General features: G+C 35.5%; 1 protein-coding gene and 1 long non-coding RNA gene across 6 annotated transcripts in view; one reads left to right on the forward strand and one right to left on the reverse strand.

The window, feature by feature from the left end:
- The window catches only part of Dgkb (diacylglycerol kinase beta), a 757,709-nt gene that overhangs the window by 531,158 nt on the left and 204,016 nt on the right, over positions 1 to 22,535 (forward strand). The gene's annotated exons all lie outside the window — the stretch shown is intronic.
- Positions 1 to 22,535, reverse strand: part of LOC110306669 (uncharacterized) — a 100,155-nt gene that overhangs the window by 43,990 nt on the left and 33,630 nt on the right. The window contains exon 2 of the long non-coding RNA XR_015045217.1: positions 20,091 to 20,223. This is a non-coding gene — a long non-coding RNA (uncharacterized LOC110306669). The remainder of the gene's footprint in view (positions 1 to 20,090; positions 20,224 to 22,535) is intronic.

Raw genomic sequence — 22,535 nt, forward strand, 5'->3', positions numbered from 1 at the left:
ATGATTGAAGTTGGATAACCTGGTTAGAATGGGGCATCGATTTTGCTCTTTGGATATTCTTTTTTTAATCTGGATCACTACTCTATTACTAGGATGTCACAGTGAAAGAACATATTCCATGGTCATACAGAGAAAACAATTGTTTTTCTAAGTGAAACTCTCACTTGTTTAAACTAATATGATTTAGAAATATATTCTATCTTTGAAAAAAAGTGATCCCAAATGAACTTTTGAAGCACTGGAAACTGATCCCAAGCCACACTTGATGATCATGTAAAAGTTTATCTTCCTTAGGCATTGCTTCTGGTCCTGGTGCACCTTGGATAGCCAAGGCAGTATTTTCCTCTAGAAGAGAAGGAAGAATAAGCAAGAATGATACTCGGGGACTCTGTGATCTTAAAAGCTTCTCCAAGAGTGAAAAGAGGCAGTATGTACAGGAACCATGATTTTAAAACTGTTGAATCTCACCCATACTACAGGACTTTATCGGCAGGCTGTGCCACAATAAAAGAGAAAGCTCTACTTATGCCTCTGGGAAGTACCCCAACCATCAGAACAAGCCATGTCACTGGCCAGTGTCTTCACTGGACAGGACACTGTCACCATACTTTTATTCTATTTTTTATTTCCTTGAGGAAATAAAGTAGGGAAATATTGTCCAAGTCAAGGCTCACAAATTCCATATCAGGCAAGTCTTTATTCTACCTTCTGGACACCTTGTTAGTTTTTTCTGGATCTATAAATATGAGGGAGACTCAAGGTTGTGAAATCTCAAGCTTTTTGATTCTTTATTTCATATATATTCCTTTTGGAGGAAGGGTCTCTAAATCTTTAATTTCTCCAGAGTTGCTCTGTTTTGCATAATAAAGTGGTATGCATTTCTGACTCGTCACGACTAACAACAAGAACACTTAAAACTTTTCAATGAGAAATACCAAGCTTTTCCTTCCATAAGACAAACTACACTTGTACTTTGGGATGTTAATGTGCGTATATGAACTACAAATATCATAGTGTGTACATTTGTGCTCACAGACAAATTTTAAAAGGATCATTGAGAATGGAGTACTGGTCACGTCAGATATCTGTCACTCTAAAAAGTTCCTGAGATAATCAACCGATCTTAAGAAAGTGCTGTCTTTGACTTCCAGGATCTGGTCCATTTTCAAGTAGACCTAATTCCTTTAGGCTTCTGGAGAGCGTTTCTGAAGAGAACAAAGTCGAACAAACCTACTCACTGAAAACCCAGCAGATGAAGATCGCTTGAAATCACAGAGGCCTATTCAGGACCTCAACCATAAGGGTGTAATGATTATCCACTATGCTCAGCATGCCAAGTGGATGCAAGCAGGAGACAAATCACCAATCCATGAGCCTTTAGGAACATATGGTAGCTACTACACTACCATAAATAGATAATAGTAAATGCAAAGAGAAATAAAAATGATTAAATTAAAAGATGTCTTCCTCTCTGTCATGTGTTGGTAAAAAAATCTTTTTAGGAAAAAGAATGTCACCTTCTATATATCTGTGCACAAGGACCCTACTAATTATGGGCAAGAAAGTCAAGAATCATACACAATCTCACCCCTAGGGATGCTCTTTCCTGTAACACCTGCATTCAGTCCTCATCTTTCTTACCAGCAGCCATCATGCAAGCACTAGTAGACTAACAGAGGTGAGAACTGGGATAAACCTGAATTGCATTCGTAAAACTGAATTGTATCCATAAAATGTAAAGGGATGATGGCTCTTCTGAATCTATAGGAAATTCATACCCTGGGAACTGAAAGAAGGAATTCTGACATATTAAAATGACTGCCTTATTTCCAAAAGGTTAAAAAATAAAGAACCAGCATCCTGGGTTGCTGTGTTTGAATGCTGTTATACTTTAAACACGGGTAGAATCGAGAAATGGGACAAAAATCTTTACCATGATCCTAGTCTAAATTCAATCAGTAAAACATCTTTTGTTATTAAAGCATACCTTAAAAACAGGAGAAACGGGGGAAACTTTCATTCTGACAGTGACAGAAAGGATTACTATTAAATCTAAATGAAGAATTGGTTGGAAAAAAATTCTACTTCTAAGATTCTATTTTCTCATGTATAAAATGTATATAAAAGCTGTTCATATTCCAAAGCATTGCCCTCTGAATTGAATATCAGAGTACATACCAAGCTCTCCACATGGCCTCTGATTGCAGGCATGTAGTAAGTAAGTCTTAGCTACTTGAGTTGTCCTTAGAGTTACAGCTGAGTTCTAACATAAAAGTACAAATGGAGGTACTAAAAATTCTAAGACTGAAATATATTCATATCATGTCTTTTAAATAGAGCTATCAGAAATGATCATAGAACAACATGGGGACCAAATTCCAGTGCAGAGATCTTACCTGATGATGGATGTATAAAGAGAAGGAGCCTGAGCCCCCATCCTCTTTTCCCCAACCTGCTACTAAATATAGACTTTTCTAAGAGCTTTTCCTGTCAACCACAGGGCTTCCAGATCTGTATATACCATTATAGAGTAGTTTGTGACCACACACATGCTACTGATGGTATACACAGTATACCATCTGCCACACGGAATCAAGTTGTCTTTGCTCTAGAAGTAGCCAGAGACCAATCTAGTCAGAGAAATATAGGTTGCATGTTACCTGTATAATAGTCTGGAAAGTTGAAGACCACAGAGATAATAAAGCCTGTATTCTTGAAATGAGGAAGAAGAATTAATGCTGAGGGGAGAGAGAGAGAGACAGAGAGAGAGAGAGAGAGAGAGAGAGAGAGAGAAAACTGAATGAATTTTCAGAACAAAGTCACAAGAGGGTAAGCGTCTGGCTCATGCAGAGAACCACTAACTAAAATGGGATGCACTTCTTTTCTGAGGTAGAAAATCAAGAACCTAATGGCATATGGCCTTTAATCTTATCATTTAAGACATGTTATTTACAATGCATGTCATTTCTCTTTTGTACAAACATGTAATAAAAAATAAACGTAAAAAATAAAACATAAACTAAGTGGAAAGATGAACACATCAGTGAGTTTGGGATGTATGTGTGTGTGTTAAATTTATTACCTTGTTTTTATTATCTAGTGAAAACTGGTAGCAATCGCTGACAATAAGCAGCTTATCAAGTTGAACCCATATAAACCTATATGGATACTTATATCAATTTTCATAAGTCAAAAGTCTAGATGAACTTGTCTGAACTTGAGATCTTGACACTACAGCCTCCCATGTATCTTAGTTTACAAGGACTAGCTTGAATTTCTTTCTTTCTTTCTTTCTTTCTTTCTTTCTTTCTTTCTTTCTTTCTTTCTTTTTTTTTTTGTAATTCCACAATATTTTAAGTTAAGAAGGTAGTCACAACTACACTATAATCACTAGGCATAATATTCCATAGTTCAGTGATTTATATAAATTACAAAACCCCACTTCTAGTACAATAAGCAAAGGCAAGTCCAAGAGTAGAAGCAATCTCACAAGCCTGTAGCATCAATAACCAGTAGGGTTTTCTGTATTCTGTGGCACCCCATTATTAGTATTTATAACAAAGTTGAGAATCATGCCATTTTATTTATACAAGCCACTGATTGCATTGCTTTTCGTGTACATTTCTTCATTGAAATTTCAATGAAGTAAATGGAAGTAAAAAGAGGTATTTATACATTGAAAATCTATTTAAAATTCTTTCAAGTATGGACAGTCTTTGAATCATTAAATGTAGTTTTATGTGAGCTTTGCACATAGCTAAGTATATTAAGAGTAATATGTCATCTAGCATTTGAAGACAGAACCACATGTAGCCAGAGCTTATAACTCTTCACCTTCAATCAGCTCTTAAGATGGGCTTCACAGTTATTAAAGCAAAGGTGTGATATAAATTAAGAAGAATTATTAGATTAAAAACAGCCATTTAAAGCCTTCTGAAATCATGAAGTAGAGGATCATTTGACAACAATCAAAATATTCTTCTATTCTGTTTGCTCATTCTTTGAATTACCAAATTTCTCAAGAACAAGCAAAAAAGTGAAAGTTAGGTAGACCCTTCATAATTCTTTTAACCTACCTAATGATAGATTTCATCATAAAACTGCTAATAGTGATAGTGCGTGAACAGTAAAGTTGGTTCAACAAAAAATAATTTTATATATGGTTAAGAGCTTCCAGGTGAAGAAAAGAAATAGAGGCTCTTATTTAAAGAGGGTTTCAAAACAAACACTTGCTGAATTCAGCATAATGAGACAAGAAAATTAAGCCAGAGAAATGAATCTGACATGTAAATAACAAATTTGGAAAAGAAGTTTAGTGTTATGGGGAAAGTCTTAAAAGAACATATGCAACGTAGCTCTAGAGAAGGATGTTGATTAAAAATTGGAAAAAATTATTTTCATTATTTGACATTTATCATAATCTTGTTGCAATCTATTGCATTTTTAGTCAAAATTTCATCCTATCCTTTCAGATCAGATTTGTTAATAGCCACCTACTTAATTAAATTGTACATATTTATAATGGACAAAAGAAAAAATGATTGTTTTCTGTCTTAATTCTATTTGCATAAAAATCAAGTAAAAAGGGCCTCAAGAAAATGAGATATTTACCTACAACAAGTTACTTTTTTATGACTTCTGAGGTTTGTATTTTCAATACACATGTTATACACCTCGCCAAATAAACATGGGTGTTTTATTCAGAAATGTGGATTCCTTATGTGATATTAGTCTCTAATGAAGGATAGATAAGACTTTAAACAGTTTTTAGTCCTACACAAATATTTCCTATGTCATTGTCTAGAATAAAAATGACATTTGAAATCATTGGATTTCAACATTCCAACATTCAATAAGTTTTTCAAGACAATTTTATTTTGTAATAATTTTAGAATCACAGAAAATTTACCAAGATTGTACAGAGAATTTCAGCATGTGTTTTATCTCTGTCTCCCTAAAGTTAGTATCTTATGTAATTGTGGTATATGTGCCAAACATAAAAGTGAATATTCAAAAGTAAAAAAGTAACCTTTCTCTTTTTTCTCTGTTTATTTGGGCAAATAAATCAGAATGTCATTTTCTCTTCTCCTGGGACTTAAGGAACTTTTAAATCAATGTCCAGATTATTTCTCCATCAAAATTCACAGGGTAGAAAGAGAATCTTGAAACCTAGAGTTCAATTCCCTTGTTTGCCCTTGTGCTGAGCCTTTCTAGAAGTCAATTATCTGAATGGTCCCAAACAGGTTGGGTGGTGTTGCCTATATAGTCTAAAAAGTCTCAAGAGTGTTTGAGACAAGAACTGAAATATTCCAACTGCACTTGAAAATCAAAGGGTGATGGGGTCTTTCTTCTATGAACTGAGCATGGGAGAGACAAAAATCTCAGGACATTATAGAAGACGCACACTAAGGAAGAAATAAAATTATATTGTCAAAAAAGGGCCTTTGTGGGTCCTTTAATGGCTGATCTCAAGACAAAGCTGAGAAGGAGTCAAGGAAAAAATGACACATTCATTGCAGATGTAAAGGTGGGATTTAATAAGACTCTCAGGTGACCTCAGAAGGATAGATGATGTGGGCCTTAGGGACAGAGGCAGACATCTCATTTTTCCCAGAAAGGTGGGATTCTGCCTATGGTTATTGGTTTGACTTTTACTATTTTGGTAGCTCTCATTTGGGGGTATATTTTTTACTAAACTATCAGAATAATTTTTTTTTTACCATTTTCAATTTTTCAAGTGTACTGGTACATGCCCTATAAAGATGAGAATGTGCATTCAGTAGTTTTAAAACAAAGACAAAAGCATAAGCCCAGAGAGATTTAAAGAAAGATTTAAATCATAGTGCAATCCAAAAGAGTATAGTAAGACTACCTGCAATGCAATCTTTCATTTTCATTTTAAATTAAATCATGGGATTAAAACAATTTTCCTTTTTCTTCCTCTTTTAACAGCTTAGTACATTATAATCGCTGTGACATTGAGTGATTGCTAAGTTAATGAGGCCATTGTTAGAGTTCTCTTCAAGTTTAGAGCTAGATTTATAAAAGGTACATTTGGCTGCCTAGCTGCAAGGCCTTATTCTTGTTACATTTGCTTTGAAACACCTAATCAGGAAACAGTTTTACAGGATGGGTCAAAGATGAAATCCCTTGAATAAAAGCTAACAGTATAATGAGATAAAATGACCTCCAAGTTAGGGGTGTTTAGGATCCAGAGCCTTTAACCTGTAATCTGTGTGGTATACCATTATAGTACTTGAGCCCATGAACTGCCCATGCTATTGAGCTTAAATATCTCAGAAACTGAAGTTACTAAGTTTGCTAAGTAGTTTTGCCATTTTGGGTCTCTTGGAAAACTTTCTCCTGGGTTTGGGAGCTAGTAAAGGGTCTCATACAAATAAGAACAAAATTAAATAAATAAATAGTAGATAAACAATATAAAAGAAAAAAAACAGAAAAGAAAACCTAATTCTAAATTTGATCATTTATAGGAATCATCTAAATGCCTATTAGAATAAAGCTTTTATTTGTGTGCTTTCATTCCTGTCAACTTGATAGCACATTCCTTTAATCCCAGCACTTGAGTAGGCATGCAGATCTGTATGAATTCAAGGCTAGCCTGGTCTACAAAGTGAGTTATACCACAGACATAGCTGTAATTTAAGACCCTGTCCCCCAAAACAAACAAAGCAAAAACAAACAAACAATCAAACAAAAAATTGTGCTCACTAACCTGCCTTTGTAGAAATATTAAAATATCCCCAATCAACCTGAAAAGAGTAACTTAAGCCACTGCGCACATAAATTGACTCTAACTGGGTTTCCTATTGAAATAAGGAACATGTGCTGAAGAAAGAGACTGGTTTGGAAAAGCTGGCATTTTATAAGTTTCCATTTCAATTCAGGTCTCTCTCTGAAATGTAAAACTAGTCACAGTGCTCTCATTAATTTGCAAATCATTCAGTGTCATCTCTGCTATAAAGCATTGGACTCTTAATGGGTTTAGGGAGAAAAGAAAATTATTTCTATGGTTTAATTTAAAGTGAAAAATTGCAGTTAGTAGCTTTGCTAATTTTGAGGAGGAATCTAGGAAAATTTTTATCTGATATAGGATTATTTTAATGATGAGAATATACACATATTTTTATTATTTTTGAGACAAGAAGGATGAAAGTGTATTGAAAATAGACTAGATGTCTACCTCTATTCACAGTCTCAGGGCCTTCCTATCTCTTTCTGCCCATTGACAATGAAGTTAGAACCTGACTGTGAACTACTGTGAACTTGCAATGGACACTCAATGTTACAGCTTTCTCCTTTGCAACATAGAGATATGCTTAGTGTGTAAATAATTTTTTATTACGTATTTTCCTCAATTACATTTCCAGTACTATTCCAAAAGTCCCCCATCACCCCCCCCCCATTCCCCTACCCACCCATTCCCACTTTTTGGCCCTGGCATTCCCCTGTACTGGTGCATATAAAGTTTGCATGTCCAATGGGCCTCTCTTTTCAGTGATGGCCGACTAGGCCATCTTTTGATACATATGCAGCTAGAGTCAAGAGCTCTGGGGAACTGGTTAGTTCATAATATTGTTGCACCTACAGGGTTGCAGATCTCTTTAGCTCCATATTTTTTAAAGACTAAATGTATCATTTCAGGAAGTCACATAGAACACGTTCAGAACATACACTCCATACTCACATTCACTCAAGTCTATAGATCCTGTGAGCACATTATTCCACAGTCTGAAGTTTTAGATTTTCCTCAGCCTTCATCTGTATTATCATAAACCTCATTTTGATGTTCTGATCTGGTATGTGACAAGTACCTTGGACCAGTGTGGCCCAAACTGCACTTCTCTTTTGGAGAAAAGAAAGATAAAGATTGAAAAAGAAATAAAAGGTGTCCCGTCACAAGAGCTGGCTTTGTTCTAGAAGTGCCGTAGGGCTGAGGATAGCTTGGGACATACAAAGAAGGGTAAGGAAAAGGAACTTGTAAAATCTATAAGATACAATAGAGGGACAAATTGCCTCTTCTTCATTGGCTATTTGGAAATATTTGATTGTCATAACAAGGCCTATTTGCCACCAGTGTCTTTTGTTGAAGTCCAATTATGCTTTTAAGCATCCAAGGATACACAGGAAAGACCCTCACAATAAAAAAAGTATAAAGTCCAACAGTGTGGAGATAGAGTGAAGAAAGATAGTTCACATAGGACAAATTAAAGAAGTCCTATGTGGCTACATCATATTACATAACACTTGTTAAGACGGGCCGAATATAATAGATCATGAAGGACTCTATAGGTTTAATTAGACTGTATTCTAAATTCATATAAAGTCCCTGAAGAATTTTAATCAGGATGGGTGGAGGAAAGTCGTGGGTGTGGGGGTCAGATGGAGTTGACAAGAGTTAGTTTCTATTTGAGATATATTAGTATAATGGCAGTTTAGGTGGAACAAATTTCAATTTGTAGTTGTTATTACAAAGCCAGTTTAAGAACTGAGAAAGTAGGCTGCCACACCAGCATTACCAAGAGAGCACCCTTCCAATTCTTGGAGATCGAAAGGGTTTTATTTTTTAATTAGTCTTTTCAGGAAGACATGCTGACACAACTCCAGCCTTCTCTTTATTATTATTATTATTATATTATTATTATCATCATCATCATCATCATTATCATTAATTTTCCTTTTTTTAATACTCCAGATTTTATTCCCCTACCAGTTTACCTGTCCCACATTCCATATCTACTCCCTGACACCTGTGTCTCCACAAGCATGTCCCCATACCCCTCCCCCAACAGACCTCTAAACTCTCTAAGGCCTCCAGTCTCTTGAGGGTTAGGTTCATCTTCTCTGACTGAACCCAGACCTGGCAGTCCTCTACTGTATATCTGTTGGGAACCTCATATCAACTAACTCCAACCTTCTCATGGGATCATTTCTTGTTAACCTCCCTTAAATAAAAATCAAAGAAAAAATTCTAAAGTGTTTGCCTGGAATTGTTAATATGTGCCCATTGACTTGTATATTACTGTGTAGGCCACCACTGAGTATAATCAAGAATGAAACGTTATTGACAATGGAGGTCTTTAGTTCGAGAACATTTGGTTCTGAGTTTAACTGGATCACACAAGATCCCTGCAAGCTAGATGTAGGATCAATTGCATGGGAAATACAAACTGTGGACCTTTCTGAGATCCTTCAGAAGGACAAAAGGATGTCAGTGGATAAAATGGGTTACAGACTAAGATTTCCAGGTTTGGTGGCTCTGCACTTCACCGCATTAAGTAACTATAGCTAAGACGTCCCCGTTGAAGGGTGCGAAGTAGATCATAGTTTGGGCAAGAATTTCTGCAAAGAAAAGCAAGAACCCAAGGGGAAAAGACTTTAAAATAACCACAGCACTTTTCCACCACCGTGTAAAGTAAGTCAGCCTATCCTGATAACCTCACAGCTCACACTATGCTCAAAGTACCTCTGACATTGATAAGATATGGAGAAGAAAGTGGATCATGCAAACAACACTGGGTAAGCAATGTGCTGCAGCCTTGCCTTTCTTCCCATGCTGTAAATGAACTGCGTTTTCCCACTAGCCAAAGCGTGATGAAGCCTCTGCAGCAGGAGTTTCAGTAACACTGGCACTTTAACAAATAAACTGAAACTTAATTTGGGGAAATGAACTCGCTCTATAGAATGCTTTGGAAAAACAATTTTCAAAATGTATATACTTATAATTGTAAATTTAAATCAGTTTCATTTAATGCTACTGCTTGTTCAAAAAATTTGAAGAAGCAAAATTGATCCATATGCAAATAAGTATTTGGGCATGTGGGTTAGTGATCCTTTTGACCACAAGAAGTGTTATGCTGAGGCAATGGAAGGGCAGTGACTCAGATCTTCCAAGGACCTTCTTGCATCATGCTCTTCACAGGGCTTCTCCAGTTTTGTCTGTGATGTTGCATCAAAAGTTCAGGGAAACAGTGAGGCCACTTCCTGAACTTTGCCACTCAATACAAAAAAGAAAAATGGTTCTGAAGCATCTCACTGTAACAGCTAAATGTTTCTATTTGGAAGTGATACCATCACAGTGGATGCTATTTTATATAATAAGAATGAGGTGAAGCTCTGTCCCTATCGGAAAAGGACCAAGAAATAAAATTCTACTCCAGATGGGAAATTTTTCCAATTGCACTGATGAAGTTATGAAGGAAGGAAATGGTAGTGACTTTTTAAAAAAACAATGGATGTTGGGAAATAAGTGGGCATATTCAATGCATTTAGTTGGACACATGCTACTAGAAGACATTATTTTGGGAAAAAATAACCAGCTATACTATTAATGCTTTCTAAGTTCAACATGTACCCCCTAAAACAATGTGGAAAAGAATAATAGATAAGTAAATATGAACCTAATTTATGTTTATAAACTGTGAATTCCTCTGAGAAATCACCATTATTCATAGCGAGTCCTATTATATAGGTCTGCCGTTAAAGCAAAAATAACACCAAACAAGCAAAACAAGGGCCTAATGATATTGTGGCTTGGGGTGACAAACTTTTGGCAGGTTTTCTTTAACTCATCTGCTACATGGAGCCATGTACTTGTATTTAAAGCTATATGACAAATTGCGAACTTCCTTCGCAGTTGGGTTTCAAGGAATTTTCTACAGTCTTTAACACAGTAAGTTATGCAAATGAAAGCATGTTCTTTCACAGAAGAAATCTTTAAAGAAAACAAAAAGATTGTTAATTTTTGACTAGAATTCAACTTAATTTCTTATATTAAAATGTCCAAAATATACCATTATCAGGTTCCTAAAAACACAAGTGATGTCGTCTGAGTGAATTTAAAATAAAAATGTATTTGGCTCAAAGAAAAATAATTTAAATGATGAAATAAAGACTTGTCAATTCTTCACCATGCACTTAAATAAATGAAAGAGGAAAAAAAATCACTAAACGGGAAAATAAATGCTATAGAACACATATACAATTGATCACTCTACTTGCTGTGCTTTGCTTCATCCTTGCAGGACAAATGTCAATATTTATTTGCTTGAGTCAGAAGGATGGACTCAGCAGCTGTTAATTGTTAAACACACTCATCTCATGTAAGTAAGGTTCTTATAAGGACTGAAGAGCATTCTTTGAATACATCCAGAAGGATAGTTAGTAATATTAGACTGTCTTGCACCTTTTAAATGGAGGTAATAATCATCATGTTGTTTTAACCTGGATGTTACACACACACACACACACACACACACACATACACGGGGGGGGCACACATATACAAATATATGTGGAGAGAGATACATATCTATAAATTGAACTATTGTATTTGTAACCTTAAAATCCCTAAAATGATAAACTCTGGATTCAAGTATGTGCTCTGTGTTAGGGTTCCCTCCATTTACTTGTTGTTGTTCTTGTTGGTTTGTTTTGGTTTTGTTGCTTTTTTATTTTGTTAAGCCAATGACTTCAAATTCTCTCTGTATCTAAGGATGAACTTGAATTGCTCCCCTCTTCTCTCCATCTCCCAAGTATTGAGTTTCCCTGTGTGTGCAACAAATCTATTCTATTTTGTATTTTTAAAGACCTAATCTTGTTATGTAGCTTAGGTTGAACCTGAAATCTTTAGCCTCACAAATGCTGGGATTACAATTCTTTGAAACCACACCTAGCTGGATATTATATACCTTTGAATAGAAAATAAAAGTCAAGCCAGTGACCTGGATATATGATGCATAGGATCTGTTGTCTATGACCATTGTCAAGCTCTACCTAATTTTGTGAGTTCACTAAAACAGGACTTTAACCTAAATTTACATAGTCCTTGGTGTAAAATAGATTTCAAAACGGTCTGACTCCTGGAATTGAAATATAACCCTGTGTTTAGAAGTCATGTGTGGATATAAGAAAGAATGACACCTCTCCTCAAATTCACTCTGTATCTATGATCCGTGGATATGTTTTCCTCAAGGTCCCTATGACATGGAAGTCCTTAGGCTGGTTATAGACTAATCAACCCCAGAAACTGCATTACATTTTAGTGTCTTCTTTACAAATGTGAGAGGAAATAAAAACTTCAGGGGACTCTTCTGGGATTGCTATATACATGTAAATAAATGGAGAAAATGGGGCCAAGGAAAGCTGGGGTAGAAACTGTGGATTTAAGGCTAGTTTAAGTGTTCTGAAAGGAACCACATGTCCAGTTTTCTCTATCATTTTAAGCCCTTGCTTTTGTGTTATTTGAAAATGGCTAACAATGTAATCATTAATAATGACAAATATAGATAAAGCTTTTGCACTAGAATGTAGAGATTGGTAGATATTTTCTCGTTTGTTTTAGATACATAAGGTTTGACGTACCATCATATTTTTGAGGCCTTAACATTTCTCCCTGCTTTTATGTAATCACTATTGTATGTATCATTCTGATTATAACTGAGAAATGCATAAAAAGAAAGATTTCCATGACTAAGAGACAAGCCTCTGAAAAGACCCTGTTGTATTGTTTGAATCTCAGGAGACAGTACTCGAGTCAAATTCACTGTCTGGTACCAATTCTTTCCAAGAGGTATGTAGCTTGTTGAACTTCTGAGGGAAAGAAATGAATTCTGCAGCTATTTATTGCTTTAAAAGTGGGATGCACTAATAAAACATTATTCTCATTATTATGCTGCAAGAAATGAGTGGATATAATTGCAGTGCACTGTGCAACATGTAAAAATACACTGGCTTGAAGAGTGCTTACCCTCAAGATGTTGCCTGTCTAAAAGTTGACATGAAACCGTAAATGATCATAATATTTGAAAGCGATGAGCTTCCAAAGTAATGTAAAGATTTGATGTTTACAGCCACTGTCATAATGTGCCATTATAACTACCAAATTTATTCATTTGTATGACACATTTGCAGATGGTGACCTTCTATATGATAATCCTAGTACATTTCCTTAGAAAATTCTGTTTTCTGAGGTCTGTTGCTCCATGACTTTTGGTTCTTAAGATTTATGCTCCTGTGCAGTATGGGTCTGGGCTTCATTAGCACCTGATTTACCATGAGTGCAGATGGTTGTTGGAAATAAAAAGTCAGCCATTTCCTATGATTAAATCTCTCATGGGCGGCATCTCGCTCACAGCTACTTCCTCACGATTACATATGATTCATTCCCAAGCAGAGCAGTGATTATTATATGATTGTTAAATCTAAAGTGGAAAGGAAAGTAGAATATTAGGAAAAGTCTAGTAGCTTATTAATATATATTATGTGCTACAATGAAAATGATTTTACATAAGTATTAGCAAAAATGATAGATTTATGGAGGATGAGAGAAAATTACTCTATTGTGACAATTGAATATAACTAAAAGAATTCTGAATTGTTCTTCTTTGTCTGTCTTTAAGTTTTATCCACTTGTCCTGTTTTAAGAGCTTATTGCTTAAAATAACAATCTCCCTAAAATGCATCTTTATTTGGGTCACTTTAAAAGTCTTTTTATTTATTTATTTTTATTGTGAAACTGGTAAAGAGTGGGAGAGATAGAGGATTGCTAATTCCAATACTACTATTTTTAGTTTAGGCAAGAGCAAAATTATTCTCCCACTAGAATTGATCCTACTGAAAACAATGCAAAGACAGTTTCCATCAGACATGTCTTTTACGTGGAATAAAAATAGAATCTGAAACATTTCATCAACCCAAGATTTTTTTTGCTATGTTGACTTGGTGGAGTTGATGACCACACAGAATAGCAGCTATCAGGATTGTACAGCCTTATTCTTTGCCTGGGTTCATTAATATTTTTAACTACAGAATCATAGCTCATGTGATGGTTTAATTGTTCCTCTGAGAGACAAATGTACCCAAAGCTCACCTCTCTAACTAATGTTCATTATCAGGTTTGTTTTAGAGACTTTGTATAACTGAAGGTTTCTCTGTAAAACTCTAGTAATGACTTTAAGCAGCAGTGTGACTACTAGCTTAGGGGGCACCTTTGCTGTTTCTGCAGAAAGCTTATGCAGCAGTAATACAAAGCAAGTGTAAAGTTTGACTTCAGAAAAAAAAAAAAAGACAACATTATAAAGAAGCAAACCTGCTCAGTGTGGTACCCCCCCCACACACACACCTCCAGGCACTGCTACTAACCATGTCCTCCACAAGAAACTGTGATATAGCTCTCATATCTGTCCCTGGCCTGCCAATATGCCCTTATCTCTCATTGCAATATCACTATATTCCCACCATGCAAGGCTTCCTCTACTTGACTTTAGAAGTTTGTTCCTTTCTGCCACATGGCCTTTGTGCTTATAGTTATTAGTGGGAAAAATATATTTCCTTCGCTGGAACTATAGCATCTTGCATACTATGTTTATTTTTTTCTACCTCTACATCATGTCATAGTAATTTTGCAAAACTCTGTACTCTAGGACAGATAGAGGTGGATCTTACAGAAGCTTTTCTGATGTTAATACAGGCTGTCCTCACAGTATCTGCCATCTATCACATTTACACTTCTTTTATTTGTATTTACACACTATACCACCTACAGCAAACAGTTTCTTGAAGCAAGAATAAGTTGGTGCCTACGTCGAGGTTAGCTGAGAGTAAACTGGTAGATGAACTAAAGTCAGGAGTCTGGAATTCATCACCAAGTTGGTTTCTGTTGTGAGTTTTTACTACATTAGTACCGACAGTGCTCCAAGAGGAAGAACTTGACATAAACAAGTTTTTGACTCCTAAAATTCGGAGCTCATCGAACATCATTTCAGCATCATTGCCCTGGTCATAGTAAAGCTAAACCACAAGGCTAGATTTCAAGTGCTAGAGAGAAATTTTCCCCGGGAAGGGAGAAGGAGGACAGTCCCAAGCATCCAGAATCAAGCATCCAGGTAAAAGATGAATCTGAGTTACTGAAAACTTCTTTTGATATATTCAGTGACAGTAAAGTAATTATAAATATGCTTGGCACTTATTATAAGCAATTTGGTAATTATCTGTATTGCCTGTTATGTTACATGACCTTTGAGAAGGTTGTCTATTAAAAAGCTATAAACTCAAGAAGTAGTTCATTCGTTCTGAGTGTTAATAGGGAATCTATAATTGTGTTTGAACGAGTAATGGCTAAAAGCAGTATAACGGCAAACCTTATTTATTTTGATAATTCATAAATTTCCAGCACTGTACCAAGGGCTGAAACATAAAGAGACACCATCCATCACATAATGAATGAATGAGTGAATGAACACCTAGTGAAATGGCTACATGGAAATGAAGGCCTTGCTCATATACATAGCCCTGTGAATTTTCTAATAGGAACTTCCACAACATTTACAGACATTAAAATATTATATAAATAAGAATATTCTGAATGTTGTATTTTGTGGCTATAAAGCATGGCTCACACCAAAAGAGCCTCTGGGAATTTTATTTCCTTACTGATGGGCACAAAATGGCAGAAGATTACTATCACCAATCTATATAATCTGTTCAGTCAGGATGCATCTTTTGATGAGTCACTAGTGAAAATGAGTAACTGTGAATAAATAGATAATAAAATTCAGAATGTGATGACGTCAGTCTGTATCTAGGTTGACGTCTGTATCCTGTACTCAGGACTCAGGACTACTTTTGTGAGTAAGGTTCTCACGTTGTTCTGACTGTATAGAAAAACCAGACGACATTTTATTTTTGGTAATCCATCAATTATGGTGCTATGTTTTAACATAGGAAAATCACTTGTGTTCTGGTGATTTGCTGAAATGCTTATTGAAGACAGCTTTATTTTAAATGTTTTCCATCAGAATTGTTCCTCATTTGCTATCTGCTTAAGGGCACAATTTTAAGCAGTAGCAAATAGTATATTGGCTAGGAAAGCTTTTAAAATAAAACAATAGAAAACATGGAACGGAAAATAATGAGGAAAGAGTCTCTTCATGCCTATCTTAGATTCATATCACATGCACCTGCTTGTGTTGACACATGATTGATCCCAAGAAGTGGGGGAGTACATCTGTCAATTAGTCTATGTTCAAGTCACCCTGAATATTTTATATAAAATATAGCTTCATGATGTGAACAAAAAAAAAGAACAAGAAACAAAAAAAAAAAACCAGAACATGATATTCAGGGAGTTATCTGGGTCCCTCTTGAAGTACATCACTGACAACCAATGTAATCTAAGTAATCATGGCTGTACTGATTCATGTGTGATGCTACGTAATTCTTCAATTTGATTTAAAATATCAATGTTTTCAACATAATTCAAGTAGTCTAATTCCTATACCTTATCATTTTGTGAGATAATTAATGTTTATATAACAACTCTTCATAGCACCATAGAAAGGAAAGCTGTCCTTTTTTTTTAGTTCCAGTGTCAGAGAATTTTTATAAACCACAGCATTTTCAAAATGCAAACCTGTGCTTCTTGTCAGGTAACCTGAAATGGATTGCTGATGTGTGAAGAGAAATAAAGGTAAAACACTTAACTAATTGTCGGATTATAAAACAAGCTTTATTAGAAGTATTTTTTTTAAGTCATGAAACCACAGCAGTCCTCACAGAATAGAAGGGAAATAATGTGTGAAGGAGGCAGAGAGGTGTAACTTTACTTCTTGATTCTGCAGGTTTTACAAAATATACTAAAAACTGGTTAGAATAGACATGAAAATGCAGCAGGGTACAGTAATAAAATAGATTCTAATGACATAGATTAGAGAATTAAAACGATTCAGAGTAATAGAAAAGTGTTAGCATTTCAGTGAAGAAAGCAGCTGTGTTTGTGTATGTGTGTAAGTTTATAATGTGTGGACATGTATGTGCATGCATGTGTATGTTTATAAATGTGTATAATCATGTGTGAATGTGTTCTTGTATATATATATACATGTACAACAATGCCAACTTGTTTCAAATGAGTTTCCTTTTGAACAGGCTAAGCATTTGCTATTAAGCAAATTTGTTTTGTTTTATGATAGAGGGCATCTTCAAATATTTTTTAATATAAAGTCACAAATCAATTCATACTCTAGTTATGAAATTGTTTACGGCTTAGAAAAATCTAATTTACATTAACTAACTTCTCTGAAACTCAGTAAGAGCCTAGTGAATATCTGTTGAACTGTATTATCATAAATGTAAACAAGTTTTATACCTTCAAACTGACCATGAATTAAATTAAGATCAAAGCATGGAGCAGGAAGAAAGAGCCAAGAAAACTCATGAAAGTCAGTCGCTGAATGATAGAGAAGAGAGAGTGAAGGAAAATGTCATTGTCTCCCAAGCTCAGCATACTCCATTTTGATCATCCATCTAGGGCCTGCTGCTGAGGAAAGCTATGGGAGCCCTGACTGTTCTGAGGAGGCCATGTCTCAGTGATGTGATAATGTGTCCTCAGTCTGGCAATGCACAAAGGTTACTGAGTCCTGGAGCCTCAAAGTGATCAGAGTCTCACATTCATTTGCTCAGTTTCCCTGAGCAATTTTATGAGGTTTATATACCACTTAAAATAGAGAGGAAGTTGTGATAACTCAAACATATAATTCCATAATTCTTGATATCACCTTCAAAATCTACAGAAAACCCAATTACATTCAGATTGCTCCATGAGTATACAATCAGAGCGAAGAGAGACATTCTGAGTTCTGTTACCCAGAGCTTTTGGAAAGCCTATTCAATTTTTGTCCATAAGGAAGTCTTTCTTTTTAACATGTATAAACTTACAGCTTCTTTTTAGTATTTATCACAATTCACTTAAAATAAGTTGATATACATGTTGTCATAAAATGTGTGTGCTGCTTCAAATAAAGACATATTCTACTATGCATACAAATACAATTTTAATGTCTTAACATTTGAGGTAGGAAACCCACATATTGAATAAATGAATTCTTATCTCGTCAGAAAAGGAGCACAAGCATGTCTCTTGATGTCCAGAATAAATCCAGATATGCTAATTGCTGCATTGGTAGTGCCTTCGTGCCTTCTTCTTTGTCTTTAAATAAGTATGGAAAATGTTTATGATAGGCATTTTCTATTTATGAATATAGTTATTCTTTCAATATTCTACCCACATTTTCAATTTGAGTGACACAAATCATTTCTTACATTTAGTTATCAATTTTGGCTAGACTCTATAGGTTCCTATTTTTATTTCTGACAGATAACTTAAATACTTTTATAGAAAATTTCAGACTTCAGAGAATATTTTGTTGGTACAAATATTACAACATACCTCTTTAAACTGATAGAAGGCATGTGAGTAGGTATATCATAGGAGGCATCCCTTACTGTGCTATGACAGTCTCATTGACTGCTTTCTATTCTATACTGAACTCTCTGACTATAAAAAGCATCATAGGCAAATCGGGGATACATCAAACAGGAATGTTTTATGATGGAGTTTGACAATTACTTCAAATCTTTACATGTGAAAATAATGCTAAGGACAGTTAATAATACAGAAAATTAGGAAAGGAAAGTAGATTCGAGGGCCTATGTACATCTACTCATGAGCTAGAAATGTCATGAACACAAATTCTTCATTTCAGCTTTGTTTTTTCACTGTTTTTCAAATGTCTCATTGATGACAACACACATATGTACCACCTCTCAAACTGTGGTCTACCATATGCAAGTCTGCTTTTGCACCAAGAAAGATTCCTCAAAAAAGTAAACAGTTTGTCTGTTCCTGTATCTCACAAACATGAAAATGCAGAAACATGGCTTCAGAATCGAAGTAAATCTACTCTGCAGGAAGCCTAAGTCAGTCCTTCTGAGTTTTCCTTGCCTTCCTCCTTGTAGGGACACACATTGCAGCCTTTCCATATTAAAATTACATCCTTCCCTAAAAACACACTGCAACAAGAAGGGAGGGGCAGAACCTTTACACCGCATGTGACCTTTACCAGGGAGACCCACAGTATATGTGTGTGAGATTCTGTCATCCACTCTAGATCACTCAGCCACATTTCATTACTTTGCTGCAGGAGACAGAAAAGCACGTGAAAAGGAACGTGAACATAACTATCATCTGGTATTGACCTGTCTGACTTTTGACCTATCTCACCTACATTCTTTATAGCTCAGGAAAAGAATCCAGGTGATGCTCATTTGCTATTGTATTCAATGAGAGATACTTTTAGAAGAAGAAAAAAAGAGACCTTGAGAATTTCTTAAGATTTCTCAACTTTCCATGAAATGTCAAAGGTCACTTCTGCACCTCTTGGGCTCTGTGAAATAGTGTCATGCTCAGTAAGAAAGACAATAATTCCTATTCTAAAATTAAGTTTACTCTTCCTCACTGGTTTCATAAAGAAATACTTATGGAGAAGGGAATGGAGAGATAGCTCAGTGGTTAAGAGCACTGACTGCTCTTGTAGAGGTACTGAGTTCAATTCTCAGCAACCACATGGTGGCTCACAACCATATGTGATGGGATTTGATGCCCTCTTCTGGTATGTCTGAAGACAGATATAGTGTACCCAAATAAATAAAAATAAATATATTAAAGAAGAAATACTGATGAGAAATCACTGATTAAAATGTGAAAGTTCTAAACATGTCAGTTTCAGTTAATCACAAAATTATCAGCTCTCAGAGGAATATACTGTGTGTATGCAATTCTCTGATGATTTGGTAACATTGCTACTTTAATTGTTTTGAATTTCACCTTATTAATTATATATAATGTGTGTCAAAAAGCTAAGAAAATGAATATTTAGAGGAGCATTATTTTTTATTACCCATTAATGGAAAACTTATACATATAGTACTACTTCATAGGCTTTAGTTTTTAAAGAAAAAATTAAAAACACTAACAATACTAAAATACCTTATTTCTAAGAGTATATTTTTATACACTCACATGAGAAACTTTGTTTAGTCTTGTAAATGTAATTCAAGTTAAAAATTATACATTTATAACATCCATCTTTTGTTACAAACCAGGATGGAATATTATGAGTTTGTCTGACGTTTCTATGGCTTGTTTCAGTGTCTCCCTGGGTATTCACAAGCACATCTTATAAATGAGATAGAGGTATTTTTATACATCATTTTTTTAAAATCCACATCTCTACCTGTAGTCTGGAAGTGTAAGACTTGTTTGCTGTCTTTGATGTAACTGTAAAATGCAGCAGCTAAAGTCAGAGCAGTGTTTCTTCCTGATGAACTTCTATCAACATTATTCTCTTAGGTGAAAGACACAAAGAGCTGTAAGCAAAGAAAAATAGATTTGAGAATCTAAATGAAATGCAATTTGTTACACAATTTAAAATGACATAGAACAAGTCACTTGCACCACTGCTATGTTCATATAGATAGCAATTGTAGTTGTCTATTACCTTTAAATACTTAATTATCAATACTATAGCTTTTATAACATGGAATAAATTTCCCCATGAACTTTTCATAAATGGAATCCTTTTTTTCTTAATTATTTATTGGTATATTTATTTTTTCCAATAAAAAATGCTGACTTCACTTGAGTTGGATCAAGACTTAGTTGGTAACAGAAAGATGTTCGGGAGTACTTCATGCAACATAGGGAGACTTCAAGATGTGAGAAAACCTATGTTCTAATTGATGGTGCTACACCCATGTCCATGGGCAGAACTAGATGGACTCAGTGGTCCCAGGAGAGAGAATATAAGAAGGAAAAGTGGTGAAGACCATGACCATTAGCTCAGATAGCAGACAGGCAAGATGGTGCTGGAGTATTAGCTAAGGTCTTCCATCTTGGGATGCAACCAGGCTGAGCGAGGTAACTGGGTAAAGGATGGGCTATTGACACCTCAGAGTCCATCCCCAATGAAATACTCCCTTCCAACAAGATCTTACCCCTAATCCTTCCAAGAACTTCCAACAACTAGAGATGAGATATTCAACTGTATGAACTGATTGCGGCTATTCGTCTTCAAACCACCACAAATCCCTCTTTCTCCCTTTTTGCTCCTTTCAGTAACAAGATCTAGAGCACTGCTGACACACAGCTTCACACAGCTGCTCTGAACTGCACTCACTTCTCTAAGATGACCTTTCTAGACCCTGTCCATTCCCTACTGAAATAAGTCTTTAATGGGTCCATCCATCTGACTCCTGCCATACTTTTTTGGTAATTTTTCATTATGTTTGGGAATATATTAAAAATTCTGTGCCCCACGTTTAATGTAATGTTTTGTTTTGGGCATTGAAAACAAATCAAAGCGACTTGATTTCTTATTTTAACTCTGCAATTTACCATATTACTGTAAATTAACCAGACTGTGTATCTCTTCACCTATATTGTCAGTCAAATCCAGTTCATACTGTACTTCACAGTATCATATGGCTTTGGAAGATTAAAATGGAAAATTCCAGTAAAGTTATTGCTAAAATTTTTGCCCTTCATGAAAGTGCCCTTTTCATGATTGAGATGACTGTTGGAATTTTGGAACACCTTTTGTAAAAATGTAAAACATACTTGAGGTAATTCTGTATTAAAAGTACATTATGTTTTAAGAAGCCTACAGGAAGACCTTTAGGTCATCAGCCGGTGCTTGTAAAGAGGGTCTGGGGAACCAGGTTCCCCTCCTCATTCCCGTTTGTTCCTTGGCTTGTGATCTAAGCAGCCTTGCTCACATGTGTGTTACATTGTGTTGCCTTGCTATAGGCTCAAAGCAACTGGGTTACATGTTCATGAACTGCACTTCCAACAATATGAGCTAAAATAATCCTTTCCTCTTTAATAGTTAATTTTATGAGGTTTTAATTTTGTTGTTGTTGTTGTGGCAATGAAAAACTAACGTAGTGGTCAGAGGTAGTTTTTAGAGTGATCTGAGCAAGACTGGCAACTAGCTGTGGATCAGTTTGTGTCTGCCAAAATATTCTATGGCATCCTAAATCTCTGTTGCCATAGTGATAGTAAAGCAGGTTTGGAAGGCAATTAAGTAATGAGGGGAACTGTCACTGTAGGCTTAATGATGGTGACAAAAAGAACTGTCTACTGGAACCCAAACATGCTGGCACTCTGGTCCATCCTGATTGTGGGCTTCAGCTTCTAAAACTATAAGAAACAATATACAATTTGAACAATGTACTGATAAGTCTTGATACTGTAGTAGCAGCCAAGTTAATTAAGAAGGACTCGATGTGTGCCTGCAAAGCATGAATATAATACATCTGCCTGTGGAGTCATAGGCAGATTGTAAACATGAAGATAGCATTTTGCATCTTTAAGTCTAAGACTATCTGGTACATCATATACATCAAAAGCTTAATAAAGTAGCCGGGCATGGTGGCGTACGCCTTTAATCCCAGCACTTGGGAGGCAGAGGCAGGCAGATTTCTGAGTTCGAGGCCAGCCTGGTCTACAAAGTGAGTGCCAGGACAGCCAGGGCTACACAGAGAAACCCTGTCTCGAAAAAAACAAGAAAAAAAAAGAGAAAAGCTTAATAAAAATCTGTTGACTGGGGAAAAAATACATTAGGTAGAACGATATGTTTCTGGGTGCTTTTAAATGTCCAAGATCAAGAGGAATTTTGAAT

This window comes from Mus caroli, unplaced genomic scaffold (assembly GCF_978045245.1).
Source record: "Mus caroli unplaced genomic scaffold, Mus_caroli_1 scaffold_14, whole genome shotgun sequence".
NCBI lineage: Eukaryota > Metazoa > Chordata > Mammalia > Rodentia > Muridae > Mus > Mus caroli.